The sequence below is a fragment of the Eulemur rufifrons genome, chromosome 23 (genome assembly GCF_041146395.1).
Source record: "Eulemur rufifrons isolate Redbay chromosome 23, OSU_ERuf_1, whole genome shotgun sequence".
NCBI classification, from domain to species: domain Eukaryota; kingdom Metazoa; phylum Chordata; class Mammalia; order Primates; family Lemuridae; genus Eulemur; species Eulemur rufifrons.
The window spans coordinates 16,659,479-16,673,410 of NC_091005.1; the positions used below are offsets into that span (position 1 = coordinate 16,659,479).

General features: G+C 44.3%; 1 protein-coding gene and 1 non-coding gene across 4 annotated transcripts in view; one reads left to right on the forward strand and one right to left on the reverse strand.

Moving 5' to 3' along the window:
* The window catches only part of ZNRF1 (zinc and ring finger 1), a 95,543-nt gene that overhangs the window by 58,300 nt on the left and 23,311 nt on the right, over positions 1 to 13,932 (forward strand). The window lies entirely within an intron of this gene.
* LOC138374095 (U6 spliceosomal RNA) lies at positions 4,954 to 5,062 on the reverse strand. Its single transcript, XR_011231365.1, has one exon. It is a non-coding gene; the product is annotated as a U6 spliceosomal RNA (small nuclear RNA).

Here is a 13,932-nt window from a genome sequence, read left to right on the forward strand (position 1 = left end):
TTTAGACAGGAGATGAACAGGGTTAATTCGTTCATCATTTTAAAGATCTGAGTTAAGTTTAATCAAAGTTAGGAGGTAGGCCGGGCACAGTGGCTCATGCCTGTCATCCCAGCACTTTGGGAGGCTGAGGTATGAGGATCACTTGAGGCCAGGAAGGTGTTTGAGACCAGCCTGGGCAACACAGTGAGACCCTGTCCCTACAAAAAAACTAAAAAAATTAGTCAGGTGGTATGGCAGTCAGGAAGCTGAGGCAGGAAGATTGCTTGAGCCTGAATTTGAGGTTGCAGTGAGCTATGATAATGCTACTGCACTCTAGCCTGGATGACAGAGTGAGACCCTGTCTCAAAAAAAATAAAAAAGTTGGAAAGTTGTCTTTTAGTAGTGCTATTGCCTTTTTAACAAATAAAATAAAATAAAAAATAAAGGGCAGGCAAGAAGAGTTGCTTTGCATATAGACATCTAGGGTTTGGGAACATCATTTGTTTTGGGCGGGTTTTTTCTCTCTGGCCCTGTGGCTATGTACTGTCATTATTCTTTGCTGCTCTCTTCTATTTCCTGTAGCCCCCATCTTCCCCCCACCCAAGTGTTTAATGTGCTCCCTTAAATGGTATTTTCCCTGAGGGCTCAGACTTGGATCCTCCTGGAGTGGGCTTATCTGTTCCCGTGACTTTTTTAACTGTAGCCTAACCCATTTTATAGCCTAATCCAGTTTTGGACTTGGCATGTCCAAAACTGAACCATCATTTTTACAACTGTCCCCTTTCCAGTAACCTGTCCTCCTCCTAGGATCCGTATCTCCATGAATACCACTCTTTGCCCAGTCGCCCAAGCCAGAAACTTGCACATCTTGTCAACTACTTCTACACCCCCATTTCTGTAACTTCTAAGGTAATAACAAGTCCGAGAGAGTGAACCCTTTCAAGATATTTTTAATCCATATACTTTTCTGCCAGGGCTGGGCACAAAATATAAGGGGATGCCAAAAAACCCCAGTAATCAAGATAAATAATTGTTCAGGGTCAGGTTGACCAGATGTCCCTTCTGGATTCTGAGTCTACCAGATGGCCCACTGGGCAGCCAGCCCAGGGTCCCCAGTAGCAGAGGGACCTTAATGTTTGGCAGGGCAGCAGGGCAGCAGGGCAGCCTAACCCAGGCCTGCCTCTCGCCATTCACACCCCAGTAGCCTGAATGACCACAGCAACCCCCCAGCTGCTCCACAAGCTTTTAGACCCCTCCCAATCCATTTATTGCAATGTGGCCGGAGTGGTTTTTCTAAAACATAAGCCATCTCAGAACTGTTCTGTAGTTTTGCAGCATTTCTGCAGTGATGCACCCAGATCCTCAGTGTGCCTTGCCAAGGCCCTGTTTGGTCTGATCCCTACTTACCTCTTTAGCTAACACATTTTTTTAGCCACTCTGCTTGTCAACATTTCAAAAAAGAAAACCTATTATTGCAATTTAATCTACATACAAAGAAGTGCTTATAGTACAGCGTAAGTGTGCATCCTGATGCATTTTCACAAACTGAACACCTCTGTGTAACCAGCACCCTAACCCATGCCCCTTCCTGGTTGCAGCCTCTGTAAATGACAGCTGCCTTCCTGACTTGTAACAGCATGAGTTTGCCGCGCCTATTTTTGTACTTCAAGTAGATAGAGTCAAATAGTATGTACTTGTATGTCTGCTTCCTTCACTCAGTATTATGTTTATGAGAGCTGTCCCTCCTTTATGTAGAGTTGTAGACCTTGCCTTCGGCTTGCTGTAATAGTTTTCCATCATATGAATAAACTATACTTAATCCATTTATTCTTGTGCTGGGACTGCATAACAAAATACTCCAAAACTCACTTGTTTGCAACAGCTATTTATTATGTTCATGGATTCTGTGGGTTAGGCACTGTATTTGCATAGGGCACAGCAGAAGCAGCTTGTCTCTGCTTCATGATGTCTGGGGCCTCAGCCGAAAATGAGAAGGCTGGGCACAGGTGTCTTTTGATGGCTCATTCACTCACTTGGCTGGCTCTTGACAGAGACCTCAGCAAGGGCTGTGCCCCTGAATGCTGACGGGTGGTGCCCCTGTGTGGTCTGGGCTTCCTCAGAGCATGGTGGCTAGCTTCCAGGGGTGAGGGTCCTGGGAGAGCTAGGCAGCAGCTGTGTCCTTTGTATGACTTAGCCTCGTGAGTCATGGCATTTTAACTGTACTCCATGGGTCAGAATAGTCCAGTCCCAAGCCCACCCAGGTTCAGAGGGTGGTGGGGAACAGACTTTCGATGCTTGGTGCTTGAAGAAGAGCAGCAAGGTTCTGGAAGTACACATGGAACTGGAAATAGTCCTGAGGCTGTTTTGGGAAAATACAATCTACTACACCCTTCAGCTATTGATAGGTATCTACCTTTCTGATCCAGCCACACTGATACTCTTCCAGTCCTTTGAAAGAATAGTCTTCTCCATTGCCCTAGGCCTTTGCCTTGGTGTCCCCTTGACCTGGAACCCTCTCCCTTTATCTCTCTTTAACCTGACTCCTGCAACTGGGTCCCCCCTTGTCTGCCTGGTGGGCTTTTGCTTATCCCTTAGTCTCAGACTTCCCTTCTTACAAGACACACTTCCTGACAGCACTGTCACCCCAGCCCCCTGGACCCCAAAATTTTGATGCAGGCCCCACTCCTCATTCCTTTTGGCACCTTGTCCTGTCCCTGTTATAATGCTGACAGTGAGGCAGTGCTCTGGCCTGTTTACGTGTCTGTATCCCCCATCAGAGTTTAAGCTCCATGAAGGAGCTCTCTCTGCCTTGTACACTTTCAGAGTCTAGCCCAGTGCCTGGCACACAGTAACCCACTGTAAAATGGAAGAAATGGATTTAGCCTTCAGTGTCCACTCGAGACAGTGACATATGCACAAAATTAAGCATGAACACAGTTTAGAACATAGGATTAGCTATGTTGTAGGATACACAAACACATACTGTGCAAGTTTCAGTGTTAGAGCAGGAAGCAATTTTAGGTGTAGATAGTCTCATCAGACCGCCTCCTTTTGCAAATAAGAAATGCAAATAGAGCTGCGACATGCGTCACCCACCTAGAAGCAGGGGGCCCTGTGACTGGCAATCTCAGGCCCTCCCTGTGAGGGGAGACATTGCAGTGGGGGGGCCTCCATTTAAGCCCCTTCACCTCGGAGCCGCAGGGACCGTGTTGGTGCAGCGATGGCACCCCCAGTGCTACCATTCATCACAGCCAACCCACTATCTAGTTGGGTTGAAGAAAACATTTAAAAAATTGAGGCCAGGCTTTTTTCCACAATTGTTGGTTGATTTCTGGTTTTTATTAATAGTGAGCTTTTTTCCCTTTTCTTTTTCTCTCTTTGGACCTCCCTCTAGTGCACAGGGTAGAGTTAGCACTGTTCTGTGGTGACACACCATGTTGGTCTGGTTCGTCTTGGTTCGTACATCGATTTGTTAACTTTATTCCTTTTCCCCATTTCTGTCCCCTCCATAGCCAACCCCATGAATGTGTTTGATGTGTATTCTTTTATTGGTATATTATGAATTGTTGCTTTGTGTGCCTATGTGGGTTTGAGTGTGCATTTCTGTTTATTTAGGATTTTAACTAGTTGCATGCATACGTTTTTAACTTAAGGAAATGGCTTGGTGGTATGGATCCTTTTGTTTTTTCAAAAGGATCTGTTTTCAGATCTGTCCTGTTTATACTTTAATCCTGCAGTCTCCAACCCCTGGGCCGTGGCCTGGTACCAGTCGGCGGCCTGTTAGGAACCGAGCCGAGCATCACTGCCTGAGCTCCACCTCCCCCACCCCTGTCTGTGGAAAAATTGTCTTCTGTGAACCCAGGGTACTTTAATTCATTGCTGTGCCTGCTGCACACTATTTCATAGTGTAGATGCTGTGTGGCGCTGTGGTGAACATCCTCATTCTGTCTTCTGATTGACCTGCATGAGGATATCTCTAGGACATATACTCAGAAGTAGGATTGCTGGATCATCTCTTTTGAGGACTCGGAAAACTTAATTGTACCCTGTTTCTCCCCCGGTTTTCTCTTAAATGTTAGGAAGGTAGTTGCTTGGAATGCCCTAGCTTGGAGCGTCGCTCTGGAATCTTGCAGTGATACCATCCAGAGGGCAAAGATAAAGATTGGGATTTAATTCTTTGTGGGTCAGTTTGAGGTTTGTGTTCATTCACTTTGAATTGTTCAAGCTCATGCTGTTCCTTCTACGTCTAAGTATAAAATGAGCCACCACTGCTGAGGTCTGTTCCGCTGTCCTGTTGTGCACGACTGTTTACAGACCCCCTGTATGGAGGCAGTGTGGTGCAGAGTCAGGGCAGCTTAAGCACACCTTCGGCTTCTCTGCATGTGTGCCAGCCCCATCCTAAGCTGAGGTCACACCACTGGGCCACTGGGTGGGTGTGGAGGGTCTACATGCCAGCACATAGCACAGAGCCTATCCGGTGACCGTTCCAACTCCCCCTTCCCTTTATTCCTTGCCTGTGTGACCCCACAGCAAGACTGTTGAGGGAAAAGGGCACACTGCTCCATAAGTTGGTGTCTAAAGGATGTGGAGCTCTATATTTAAATCTTTGCTATCATATTATGAAATATTTACGGGTGGACTTCTACCATGTCTGGAATTTGCTTCAAAATAATCTGGTGCAGGGGAGTGGATGGAGTAAAGATCAGATGACCATGTAATTCATCATTTGATCCCAGGAATGTCTGAGACTGAAAGAGGGAGCTATTAATTACACCAAGACAACAAGCTTAATACAGGATTGTCCCAGCAAAAGCAAGACATGGACACCCCAGGGAAAATGAGACAGGACTGACCCTGATGTGATCATTGTTAAAGCTGGGTGCTGAGTACCTGGAAGCTCGTTTTATTCTATGTTTTGTTTGTCTAAAAATCTCCATAATAAAAGGGGTTTTATTTTTTCCCCTTTCACCTTCGATTTCTTTCTTTCTTTTTTTTTTTTTATATTTGTCATCCTTGCACAGGGGCCATGCTAATCTTCTCTGTATCATTCCAATTTTAGTATATGTGCTGCCGAAGCGAGCACTTTTTTTTTTTTAATTTCAAAATATTAAGGGGGAGGGTACAAATGTTTTTGTTACATGGATACCTTGTATAATGCCTAACTCATCACCCAAATAGTGTTCATTGTACCCGATAGGCGTGTTTTTACCCCTCCCCTCCTTCCTTCCCCCTACCGCTTTCTTGATTTCCTATGACTTTTACATCTCTTTGTGCTCATGTGTGCCCATCAATCAACTCCCAATTATTAGAGAATACGTGTCTGGTTTTGTTTTTCCATTCCTGAGATACTTCACATAGGATAATGGTCTCCAGTTCCATCCAAGTTGCTGCAAAAGGCATTATTTCATTCATTTTTATAGCTGAGTAGTAGTCCATGACATATATGTATACTACATTTTCTTAATCTGCTCATGAATTGAAGGGCAGTTAGGTTAGGTTGATTGCACATCTTTGCAATTGTGAATTGTGCTACAGTAAGCATTTTCATGCAGGGGTCTTTTTTTTTTTTTTTTTTTTTTAATAAAATGACTTCTTTTCCTTTGGGTAGATACCCAATAATGAGATTGCTGGGTCAAATGGTAAGTCTACATCTATTTTTTGAGGAATCTCCATGCTGTTTTCCATAGAGGCTACACTAATTTGCAGTCCCACCAACAGTGTATAAGTTCTTCCATTAACCCTGCATCCTCGCTAGTATCCAATGTTTTTTTTTTTACTTTTTAATAATGGCCATTGTGACAGGGGTGGGGTAGTACGGAGTATCCCATTGTGGTTTTAATTTGCATTTCACTGATGATTAGTGATGTTGAACATTTCTTCATGTGTTTTTTGGCCATTTGTCTGTCTTCTTTTGAAAAACCTTAGTTCGTGTCTTTTGCCCACTTTTTAATAGGATTGTTTGTTTTTTTCTTACTGATTTGAGTTCTTTGTAGATTATGGATATTAGCCTTTTATCGGATGAATAATTTGCGAATATTTTCTCCCATTCTGTAGGTTGTCTGTGTACTCTGTTGATTATTTCCTTTGCTCTGCAGAAGCTTTTTAATTTAATCAAGTCTCATTTATTTATTTTTGTTGTTGCTCTATTTGCCTTTGGGGTCTCAGTCATAAATTCTTTGCCTAGGCTGATGTCTAAAAGAGTTTTTCCTACATTTTCTTCTAGAATTTTTATGGTTTCATGCCTTACATTTAAGTGTTTTATCCATCTTGAATTAATTTTTGTATATGTCAAGAGATAGGAATCTTGTTTCATTCTTCTGCATGTGGCTATCCAGTTTTCCCAGCACCATTTGTTGAATAGGGCTTCCTTTCTCCAGTGTATGTTGTTATCTGCTTTGTCAAAGAGCAGTTGGTTGTAGGTAAATGGTTTTATATCTGGGTTCTCTATTCTGTTCCATAGGTCTATATCTCTACTTTTATACCAGTACCATGCTGTTTTGGTTATTATAGGCTTGCAGTATAATTTGAAGTCTGGTAATGTGATGCCTCCAGATTTGTTCTTTTTGCTTAAGATTACTTTGCCTTTTCAGGCTCTTTTTTGGTTTCAAATTAAGCATAGAATTAGTTTTTCTAGATCTGTGAAATATGATGTTAGTATTTTGATAGGGATTACATTGAATCTGTAAATCACTTTGGGCAAAAAAAAAAAAGTTTTGTTTTTCTTTTAAAGGAAATTTATCAGAGTGCAGAAATGTTCAGAAGTCCCCACTGTCCAGGCTGTTGGGGCCCATGCCAGCCCATCTGGGGTAGTAAGCCTGGGTCACTGGTGCAGTCTGTGGGCACTTCCAGGTGTAGGGGTGGGTGGGGAAGAGTAGATGGAGAGGCCCTGCCTGCTCCTTGCCTTTGGTAGGAGGCATGAGAAACTGGAGGCTGTTCTACAGCATGACTTAATTTAGCATGGGGGCAGGGGCTGTCCTTTTTCCTCCCCCAGTACTGTCAAGGCCTGCCCAGGTGGCAACCAGAGCAGATCCCATCACGCCTGCTGCACAGCCTGGTGACAGGGGTGCCTGCAGTCTGGGCACACACATACATGATTATTATCTGTGTCCCTTATCAGAACCACAGTTTGGGCAGGAAGCAGCATGACCGCAGTGGGTTCCTAACTGACATTCTGTCTCACACACACTTCGCTGTCCTACTTACTGTTGCTGGCAGTTGCTGGAACCTTGAATGGTAAAATCAGCCTCTGCTGGGAATGGACTCAAACAACAGGCTGACATACTCTTAATTTGTTACCTCTTTTCCGGTTGTACACCTGGGACTTTTTCACACAGTTCCATGAAGTGTGATGCTCGTTCATCCAACAGATATTTTCAAGAGCCTATCATGCACCAGGCTCTGGGGATACAGCAGTAAAAGGAACAAACTCTGCCTTCAAGAAGCTTATATTGTAATGAGGGAGATAAACAGCAGGTGCAAGGGTGGCGAGTGCTAAGAAGGAAATAAAATGTGATGGGGGGTCCAGAGTGGTGGCTGGTTTAGATGCATTGTCTGAGGAGGTGAGAGGGAAGCAACAGGTGTCAGAGAGGGGCCAGAAAGCAAATGCAACAATGTGGGGGGTGGACAGGTGGCGGAGGGTCACTCTTCCAACAAGGCTGCTGAGTGTTCAGGAATTGACTTAAGATGCTGTCACGTGGTGGTCATTGTCGACCTTGGAAAGGGTGATTTGGGGGATTGGAGTAAACTCAAGAGGGACTGGAAGGAGAGGAAGTGAAGGTGGCCATTGGAGACAACTCTCTGCAGGCCCTTCATAGATAGTGGGGCAGTCGAGGCGTAGGAGGGGTTGAGAGAGCATTGTGTAGGGTGGGGAATAGCAGCCTGTGTGCTGGCTCAGGAGAAAGGAAAAATGTGTTTAATGGAACTTGCTGTAAATAGCCCCCTTGTAAGCCTTAGCAAATAATAAATGACCCTGATCCCCAAGTGTAGAGCCCTGGGGGGCCTGGTTCAGTTTTCTTCCTCCTTCGGAGTCTCCTCTATACTAAAAGTATGTGACAAGTGTTGGGACCCTTACCGAAATATCTGTTAATATTACAGTATGTTTTAATCTTCTGTCTATACTCTTTCTCTTGTTATACAAATGGTTCTGAACCCTTGGGTTATAAACCCCCAAACCCTTTGACAACCTATATCTAGGGATCCATTCCTAGAAAAACACACCTACCTTGGAATGTGGCATATTGTTTAGGAGGCTATTGTATTCTCTGAAGTCCATTTCAGGAGCGTCTAGGTCGAAAAGCTGTGTTAGATACATTCAGTAGACAGCCACTTAGGTCTGTGAAAATTGTGAAAGGAATGAGAGCTCTGTGGCCTTCTCTTCTCTCCCTTTCTCTAATGGGTCATCAGTTCACTGAGGGTGGAAATTATATTTAATGTTTTGCCATGTTTCCTTACTACTTAATAACTAGGGTAAATATGAATGGATAGACAGACTGACTAACATGGTTGCTTTTCCTACTTGATTGTGGCATATATCTGTACAATTTTCAATCATTCCCCAAGAGAGGATGCCATGTGCTATGGGCTGAATGATCATGTTTTGTTTCCTCTCTCTCCCCCCAAATTCATGTGTTGAAGCCTAATCCCCAATGTGTTGGTATTTGGACGTAGGATCTTTGGGAGATAATTGGGTTTAGATGAAGTCATGAGGATGAAGCCCCCTTGATGAGATTGATTCCCTCTTAAGAAGAGACACCAGAGCTCTCTCCCCTCCATGTGAGGATACAGCAAGAAGGTGGGCGTCTGCAAATCAGGAAGAGGGCCCTCACCAGACATCAAATATACCAGCACCTTGATCTTAGACTTCTCAGCCTCTAGAACTGTGAGACATAAATGTTTATTGTTTAAGCCACCTAGCATATAGTATTTTGTTACAGCAGCCTAAACTGACCAAGACACTTGTTTCAAAATTTTTAGCAGAGCCAGGGAACTCCAGTTACCTAACCCTTTTTAAATTTGATCCTTTAGAGAATAGCCATTTCTCCTGTGGTGTTTTGTATTAATTTCCTATTGCCACTGTAACAAATGACCAGAAATTTGATGGCATAGATTTATTTTCTTACATTTTTGGAGGTGTGAAATCTGAAATGGTTTAGTAGGCTAAAATCAAGGTGCTGGCAGGGTTGCATTCCTTCTGGAGGCTCTAGAGGAGAATCTCTTCCCTTGTCTTTTCCAGATTCTAGAGGCCACCTGCTCTCCTTGGCTTGCGGCCCCTTCATCTTCAAAGCCAACAGCATAGCGTCTTCAAATCTCTCTCTGGCTGCTTCCATAGTCATATATTCTCCGGCTCTCCTGCCTTTCTCTTTCCCTGAGAAAGACCCTGTGATTGAGCCCACATGGATAATCTCCCCATTTTAAGATCTGCAAAGTCCTTTTTGCCATGTAAGGTAACATTCACAGGTTCTGGGGGTTAGGATGTGGACGTCTTTGGGGAACTGTCATTCTGCCTCCCACACATTCCTGTAGCTATTTACACATGTGTTCCTGTGTAATGGCTGCGTGGGTAAAATTTCTCTTGCTTTACAGATGCGAAAATGAAAGCTCAGAGAGATTGAGTGACTTGCCCTTGGCCATATAACTCTGGTGTGGAAGAGTCAGCACTTGAGCGCTGGAGTTCTGAATCCAGAGCTATATTTTCCCATTCTGTTTGTCTGCTTGTTTTATAACTCTCTTCCTCACATTTCAGGAAATATATTTCAGGTGTTTGTCAATATTTATGTTCTTGATGCCTGTATTCTGGGAAGTTGATGTGCTGACTTGAAATGAGGGAATGTCAAAATGAAAGTAAAAGTAGTCTTCAAGGTGAAATGCCAAAACGAAGAAGGAATTGCCAGTTTATGTGGTCCTCTCATTTCATAAGCATTTATGCTTATAAGGTCCAGTACAGAGACTGCTTACTGGCTTGATATTTTGTCTACTGACACCATGCTTGATTTTAACGTTACTTCACATCACAGATCTTTTGCTTGCCAGCTAGATTACTTGTTGTCATTAGGAGATGTTTGACTTTGACTTTCTCAACCTTGGAATTATTATCATGAATAAAGATTTATGAGGTGTTGCCATGTTCCTGCTACCATGTTGGAGCCGCCTCGTCTGTCCTTCTTGCTCCCACCCTTCTCCCCTCCTGTTCTTATCTCCACATTCAAGTAATCTGAACCAGAAGCACTTTACATGCCTTGGTAGGGGTCATTCACTATTTTAGGGAACTTAGAATTCATGGTCCTTCTCATTCACGCTTTGTGTCTGGAGAGTCTCCCTAGGAAATTCCTTTTGAACCATTGGTCAGGACCTCATAGCTGTCTAGGGTCTTTCCATCTCTTTTTCTATGGATGGATGACAGAAAAAGAAGGACTGAAGTATGAAGGCCTTCTCTTACCCTGGGAGTTCCCTTTGATGGGATTGATCGCTGCACTGCTGTTGAGCTTTCAAAACAACTCCATTCTACTCTTTGGCTTCTTCCTCTTTAGATGCAAACACAGCTGCGATCCATAGGACCATCATGTCCTCTGAGTTCCCGCCTCTACCTACTTCTGTGTTGGAGGTACAGCTGAGCGAGGATGCCCTGATGAGAACAGGCCCAGTCTGGGTCCAAGGCAAGAAGCCAGCCTACAATGTTGCTGTGTGCCAGGGCCCAAACCTGAGCTGATAGTTGTTATGAAATGAATATAGCAGCGCATGTTCTGCACCCTGGGATTACATTGGGAGCCGTGGAAGGAGCCTTTTAACAAACCGCCAGTGACATGAAGGCTGGGGCTGTCGGCATGAATAGATGTAAGTTACACAGTGCACGGCAAATGGTTTTATTCCATATGAGCAGTCACTTAGATGTGAGTGTCATGTCCATTTGCTGGTGAGTCAGATACTGTGCTGAACATGATCTAGTAGTGTGTTTAAGCATTTTCTTTGGTGCCAGTGAAAAATTCTCACAGCCAGTGGGGTGGATGATGGGATAGACAATGCCTTTGGGAGCCCAGAAATAAACTGTTGGTCCTGTATAGATTCTGTGTAAAACTTTCCTTCTGTGTTCTTTTCCCTTCCCTAGTTCTCTTTTTCTCCCCCAATCACACTTCCAAACACACTCACACTCACACACTTTCCATAAAAAAGGCAAGTGAGTTAGAGGTTGGAATTTCTAACCATATCAATAAAGACCCCAGGACTTGGAAAAACAGTCTATACACAGGGGAGAAGCAAGCCTGCAACAGGGAGGTTCCAAGGCCAGTCGTCTTTCTCTAGGAAGGTCGTCTGAGGGCACCTGCTGCAAGTGAAGCCCAACCTGCATGGCCGGTGTCCTGCTTAGAAAGCGTCCCCCTCGAGTCGGAAGAAGTGATGCTCCTGTATGTTGTAAGGCAGAGACAGTCCATGAATCCTCGGGGGGTGGTAACTGCCATTTTTGCCTAGGAACCATTTTTTATTATTCCCTTTGTTTTAGTTTCTTGGGGGGACGTAGGTGGTCCTTGGCTACAATCCTTGCTGATTTTATGAGGAATAGGCTGGGGAATTCAGCCCACTCTTACTAGTGTTCTCTGGCACTGCCCAAACACTGGAAAGTCCAGCCAGCAGTGCTTGTGGGTATTGGATCCAAGGGGCATAGGTGTGCAGTTGGGGATTGACATGGAGGTGGGACAGCCATAAGAGAGAAAAACAGCTAAGCATTTCCTGGCCTGACCTGTCTATCACATTGCCTAGCTTATAGTTAATCCTTAATATCTAAGAACTAGAAGAAATTCTAGCCTGACCCTTGGGATACTGGACCTAGAGGAAGAGGATCTTCCTTTCCGAACAGATGGTCCATCCTTTAAATAAGACATCTCCAAAATACAAGTCAAACGTTCCCCTGGAGACTTTACATCCACACCTTTTGAGTCATAATTAGATGTCCCTGAACCTGCCCCGGTGTGGTGGCCAGGTGACAAGGAATTATACATTGACATTCATCTTTCCTACACAGTAGTTGGGGGGACTTGATTCACACTCATGCTAAGCTTTTCAGCTCCTTGTACTTGCTTAGGCTCAAGTCATTGGGCCGTAATGTCCCTGTCCCCACCCGTCATTCCCTCCTAAGTAGCCCTTCCAGTGCCCCTCTGGAAGAAGTGGGTTAGAGGGTCAGAGGGAACAGGACAAATGAATAGCCATAGCCCCTGCTCTTGGCAGATGCTTTTCCCATTCTTCATGTGGTTGCAATGCTGTTGTTGAGGCTCCAGCGGCCAGGGCTGCAGTACGGCAGGGTGGGTTTGATGTCCCTAGGCCCACCTCCATGTGCACCCTGTGTAGGTCTTTCCCTTGATCCCCAGCTATAGATATCTCCACTGAGCCTGTTCTGGTTTGCAGTAAGTGCACAGGAATAAATTTACTGGGTATGTGATTGGGATTCAATCGGTATAATTTTTCAGATATCCATATATGTATTTCTCATAGGTTCATTGATTCTAAGTCACATACATTTCACAATTTAGCAACTCTAAAACCAACATATGTTGTGTAATTGCATCTTAAAATTATAATTGGCAGTTTTTTTCCCCTCTCGTGGACGTTCATAATAGTGCCTCTTGGCCGGGCGCGGTGGCTCACGCCTGTAATCCTAGCACTCTGGGAGGCCGAGGCGGGTGGATCGCTCGAGGTCAGGAGTTCGAGACCAGCCTGAGCAAGAGCGAGACCCCGTCTCTACTAAAAATAGAAAGAAATTATGTGGATAACTAAAATATATATATACAAAAAATTAGCCGGGCATGGTGGCGCATACCTGTAGTCCCAGCTACTCGGGAGGCTGAAGCAGTAGGATCGCTTAAGCCCAGGAGTTTGAGGTTGCTGTGAGCTAGACTGACGCCACGGCACTCACTCTAGCCCGGGCAACAGAGTGAGACTCTGTCTCAAAAAAAAAAAAAAAAATAGTGCCTCTTAACAATTGATGGCATCTTAGAATCCACAAAATACATTATGTAGGTTCAGCTCATTTTTCACTTTTTTGCTTCAAGAATTTGTGAATTTCCTTGAATAGGCAGATTCACCAGCAAGCCTGAGTATATTTGAGCTGTGTTGGATATACCCAGTAAAATGGCCACCTGACATTTCACAACACTTTTCCCCCGCACCGAGCATTCACGCATCCTTCTTTGGTTGAGCTTTGAAACAATTCTGGACAGTAGACAGGGCACTGCTATAATATTACAAAGTACCTTGTACAAAGTCACCTGGGGATTGGGAAAGCCTGTTTCTTCTGACATCGAGTCTGATTCCCTGATGCCTAGTCTTGATTCTCCTTCCTCCATTCCAGCCAATGTAGAATCAAGAAACAGCTAACGTATGTTGCAAGTGGAATATACCATGCTTAGAGTAGAGAATGGAGATCACAGGTGAGATCTTTATAGAAAATAAAAATTAGGAATCCTACCGCCCAACAGAAGAAAATGGCTAGGCACAGTATATTAGATTATCAATATGGAATACAGACATTGGAGATAACATGTATATATATTGTGGTTGATACAAGGAAGTGTGTAGATGCAAAGAGCAAAATATGAATATCCAGCAGATAGCATTCTGGGGACATAGTGGCTAGAACACATGTCCCATCTCTTTGACTCCCAGTGCCAACCAGTTACCTCTTTGAGCCAAGCCAGGGTAGGGGGCAGGGGTGGAGAGACATTGCAAGGCCCACAGGGAGGTAGAAAGGCTGAGCTCCAGAGAAGAAGCTAAGAGAAGTTATGAAGAAAGAGATAAGGAACCTGGAAGATAGAACCAAGACAACTGACATACAAGCAATAGGTGTATTAGAAGAAGTAAACGGTAGAGGGAAGGGTAAAGGTCACGACAGGCTAGGACTCGGTCATGAGGTTGTCGCGAACATTCTCACGAGCTCAGTAACTTAGTTCAACACTTGTATTTTTTCCCCAT